This window comes from Macrotis lagotis, chromosome 3, assembly GCF_037893015.1.
Source record: "Macrotis lagotis isolate mMagLag1 chromosome 3, bilby.v1.9.chrom.fasta, whole genome shotgun sequence".
NCBI classification, from domain to species: domain Eukaryota; kingdom Metazoa; phylum Chordata; class Mammalia; order Peramelemorphia; family Peramelidae; genus Macrotis; species Macrotis lagotis.
This window is the reverse complement of record NC_133660.1, coordinates 176,169,179-176,174,102: the sequence shown is the minus strand read 5'-3', so window position 1 is coordinate 176,174,102 and position 4,924 is coordinate 176,169,179.

Genomic DNA, 4,924 nt, shown 5'->3' with positions numbered 1-4,924 from the left:
TTTGGGTTCAGACTCCATCAGTTATTTCCCAATCAGAGAATGTTTAGATTGTAAGAATGTCTGATGCATATTTTAAATTTATTCACTTGGGTGTTCAATTAAAGTACTTAATCCTCGGAAAAGTGAAAGTTATAGTTTTTTCTTTACTAAAACAGAACAAAATAGTAAGAAGTGAGGTAAAAATAATGGAAAGCCAGTATAGATTGTGGTAACATTAGTTTGCATTTCCTATCAGTAATTTTTTTTTATGGCTTATTCATAAGACACAAAATCTTATCTCACCACATATTTAACAGTTTGGCAGTTCAGTTTTTGAGGGAGGAGAAGATAAGAAAGAACAAGAGTAGATTACTATTTGTTACTGTGCATTCCATATCATGACACTATTATGAGTAAATCTGTGTGGGTAGAACACAGTTGTGAAAGTGTGTCCACCAAAGTTTTAGAATGTTTACAGTAATTTTACAGGCATGACAAATCAAGGAATGAGTTCTTTTAGTTAGGAAGGGCAGAAAATATGATTTTCATAAGACTTCAAATTCTATTTGTTGTAAGCCTTAGTTATTTGTTCCCAAGGGACATGACAGGAGTCACAGTACAAAGCTTTCCCTTGCACAGAGCAGAAAGCCTACACTATCTATGGTAAGCTTGTAATCTTCCCTCAAGGGAGAAACCCTATGAATAAGAGTTCTTGTTAATAGTTTGCTTTCTGGTCTTTTGAAACCAGGAATGATTCCTTTATTGGTCTTTTCTTTTACTCATCTGCAATGATTAGGAGATCACAAAAACTAGATTATACATATATAGATTTTTAATAGCAGCATTACTGATAAGAAATTGATGAAAAAGAAAAGCACTTTTATGCCCAAGTAGGAAATATTTGAACAAATCATAGCTAATAACAGTTATTCTGTCTTAAGAAATGACAAATGAGAATAATTCAAAGAAATATGCCTAAAGTGATATTGTGTAAATATATCCATACTGAAGAATAAAATATCCATTAATTACATATCAAAAGGCAACAAAACTCAGATTAAATACAGTAAACCATCTCAGTTAAAACACATGGCCTTCCTTTTTAACAATGGGTAAATTTAAGGGGCGGCTAAGGTGGCGCAGTGGATAGAACACCAGCCCTGAGGTTAGGAGTACCTGATTTCCAATCTGGCCTCAGACACTCAATTACCTAGCTGTGTGGCCTTGGGCAAGCCACTTAACCCAATTGCCTTGCAAAAAAAAAAAAACCCTAAAAAAATGGGTAAGTTTAAGTAAATTCATCATAGTTTTGCTTGATTTTAGAGAGACATATACTCTGAGGTTTGTTTGTGTTTGCTGTGTGTTTAAAAAAAACAACTAGGTTAAAGCTGCAACGCTAAAGTTTGATTTCAAGGGTATAACTGCAAATATTTTCTGCTCAGCACAATTCTCAGGTTGCAGAAACCATATTATGTTAGCAGTAAATTTCATGAGAGGTGTCCTCCACAAGTCCATCAATAAAAAAAGATCTAACAATGTTAAGGAAAGTGGTCATTTTATGGAATTCATAATTATAATGCTTTTACACTAAAAATTCCATTTTTACCTTGATCTGTTGCACACCATTCTAGTTCAATGAACTGAATTGACCTTAAAAGCAATTCACAGCAAACTTTCTTTATATATCAGAGACCTCTGCTATGGGAGTCTAAATTACCTTTTTTCTAAGACACTTCCATTGAGGTCAAGCTAGTTTTTCTTTAAAAGGTATTGAAACTATCCTTGAGATTTTATTGGCATTGAGTGATTGAGGGGCTAACTTGTATCTGCTCTCTTCCCTTTGCATTACTTCATTAAGGGTTTCCCAGGTTTTTCTGAAAGCATCATTTTTTATATCTGTTATATTTTTCTTAAGGAGTATTTATTTGCTATGACTAAGTAGACCTTTTCATAGATCACTCATTTCTTTTCTCAAATAGTCTACCTTTCTTATTTGATTTTTGCAATCCTTTTTGAGCTTGAGACCAATTTACATTTTTCTTTGAGTTTTTGGATGACACAGTTTTAACTTTGACTTCTTCTAAATTTGTGTTTTGATTTTCCCTGTCTTGGTCTGTCTATGATTGAGGTTTTTTGTTGTTATTTGTCGAATTTCCAGTCTATTTCTTGCCTTTTAACTTTGTTAAAATTGAGCTCTGCTTCTGGGGTGGCAGGTGAACTGTCCCAAATTTCAGAGTTTTGGTGCAGTTGCTTTTTAGAGCTAATTTTAGAGATCTGTAAGTTTTTAGTTCTTTCAAAGTGATATGAGCTAAGGAGAAATGTTTACTACTTTCCTGGCTTGTCCTCTCATCTGTGACTGACCACAAGCTCTTTTCTCTGCCTTGAAACTGCGACTCTTTGTTTTTAATTTAAGGAAATTTATTTATTTATTTTGAATTTTACAATCCCGCCCCCCCCAATCTCGCTTCCCTCCCCCCCACCCCCTGCAGAAGGCAGTCTGTTAATCTTTACATTGTTTCCATGGTATATACTGATAAAAGTTGAATGTGATGAAAGACAAATCATAACCTTAAGGAAAAAAAGTATAAGAGATAGCAAAATTACATAATAAGGTAACAGGGTTTTCTTTAAGTTAAAGGTAATAGTCTTTGGTCTTTGTCAAACTCCACAATTCTTTTTCTGGATACAGATAGTATTCTCCATCGCAGATACCCCAAAATTGTACCTGATTGTTGCACTTGATGGAATGAGTGAGCAACAAGGGTCTCTCTTTTTTAAAGATTTTATTTATTTTGAGTTTTACAATTTTTCCCCTAATCTTACTTCTCTCCCCCCACCCCCCACAGAAGGCAATTTGCCAATCTTTACACTGTTTCCATGGTATACATTGATCCAAATTGAATGTGATAAGAGAGAAATCATATCCTTAAGGAAGAAAAATAAAGTATAAGAGATAACAGGATCAGACAATAACATATCAGGTTGGTTTTTGTTTTTTCTAAATTTAAGGTAATAGTCCTTGGTCATTTTTCAAATTCCACAATTCTTTCTCTGGATACAGATGGTATTCTCCATTGCAGATACCCCCAAATTGTCCCTGGTTGTTGCACTGATGGAATGAGCGAGTCCTTCAAGGTTGAACATCACCCCCATGTTGCTGTTAGGGTGTACAGTGTTTTTTTCTGGTTCTGCTCATCTCACTCAGCATCAGTTCATGCAGATCCCTCTAGGCTTCCCTGAATTCCCATCCCTCCTGGTTCCTAATCGAACAATAGTGTTCCATGACATACGTATGCCACAGTTTGATTTCCAATTCTTTCCCACCACAAACAGGGCTGCTATGCATATTTTTGTACAAGTGATGTTTTTACCCTTTTTCATAATCTCTTCAGGGTATAGACACAGTAGTGGTATTGCTCAATCAAAGGGTATGCTCATTTTTGTTGCCCTTTGGGCGTAGTTCCAAATTTCTCCCACAACCCTTCCAACAATGATCATTATCCTTTCTGGTCATATTGGCCAGTCTGAGAGGTATGAGGTGGTACCTCAGAGAAGTTTAATTTACATTTCTCTAATAAGTAATAATTTAGAGAAATTTTTCATATGACTGGATTGCTTTGATCTCTTCTGTAAATTGCCTTTGCATATCCTTTAACCATTTGTCAATTGGGGACTGGCTTTTTTTTAAAATATGACAGTTCTCTATATTTTAGAAATGAGTCCTTTGTCAGAAACATTAGTTGTAAAGATTGTTTCCCAGTTTGCTACATTTCTTTTGATCTTGGTTACAGTGGTTTTGTCTGTGCAAAAGCTTTTTAACTTAATGTAATCGAAATCATCTAGTTTGTTTTTAGTGACATTCTCCATCTCTTCCTTAGTCATAAACTGCTTCCGACAACGGGGTCTCTTAACCCTGAGATCACGAACTCTGGTATGTTAGTGCTTCTCCTCACCCTGGAACTGCAACCTGGAGCCACATATGGATTTCATATTTGGATTAGAGAGTCCTACAATCACTACCAATAATATATTCCCCAATAAAATGTAAAAATAATTTTTAACATTTTTTTTAAAAAATTGAGAAGGAACAAAAGGTCAAGAATAACAAAGGAAGTAAAAAAAAACTAAAGGAAGGAGGCCAAGGCATACCAGATTTAAAATTACATTATAAATCATCAGTTATCAAAACTGTTTGGTACTGGTTAAGAAACAGAGTAGTGGATCAGTAGTGTCAACTAGGTACAAAATAAACAATAGTAAATGACTATAGTAATCTGTTTCACAAACCCAAAGATTTCAGTTTCTGGGATTAGAACTCAATCTAATAAAAATTGCAAAAACTGGAAGATAATACAGTAGAAACTAGGCACAGACTAACATCTCACACCCTATGCCAATATAAGATCAAAATGGGTACAGGATTTAGATGTAAAAGGCAATTAAACCAATTAGGAGAACAAGGAATAGTTTACCTGTCAGATCTATGGAAAGTGGAATAATTTATGACCAAAGAAGAGATAGAGAACATTATAAAAAACAAACTGGATAATTAAATTGCAAAGTTTTTCCACAAATAAAACCAATTCAGCCAAGATCAAAAGGAACTCAATAAGCTGGGAAATAATTTTTACAACTAGTATTTCTGATAAAATATATAGAGAGAACTGAATCAAATTTATAAGAATGCAAGTCATGGGTCCCTGGAGGCATCTGAGTCTGTGGCAATGGGAGTAGTTTCCAGCTCTCTTAGTCCAAGGATCTTAAAGGACAGAGAACTTGATAGATCAGCAGGAAAACTGCAGCACCAGAGTGAGCGCAGAGTCCAGTCCAGCACGGGCCTCAGGCACCACTGCCCCGGCAACCTGCAGAACCAAACCAGCATTTGCTTCCAGAGCGCTCAGCCCACAACAGTAATGGGGCGGGAGTGAGGCTGCAGAAGTCTGCA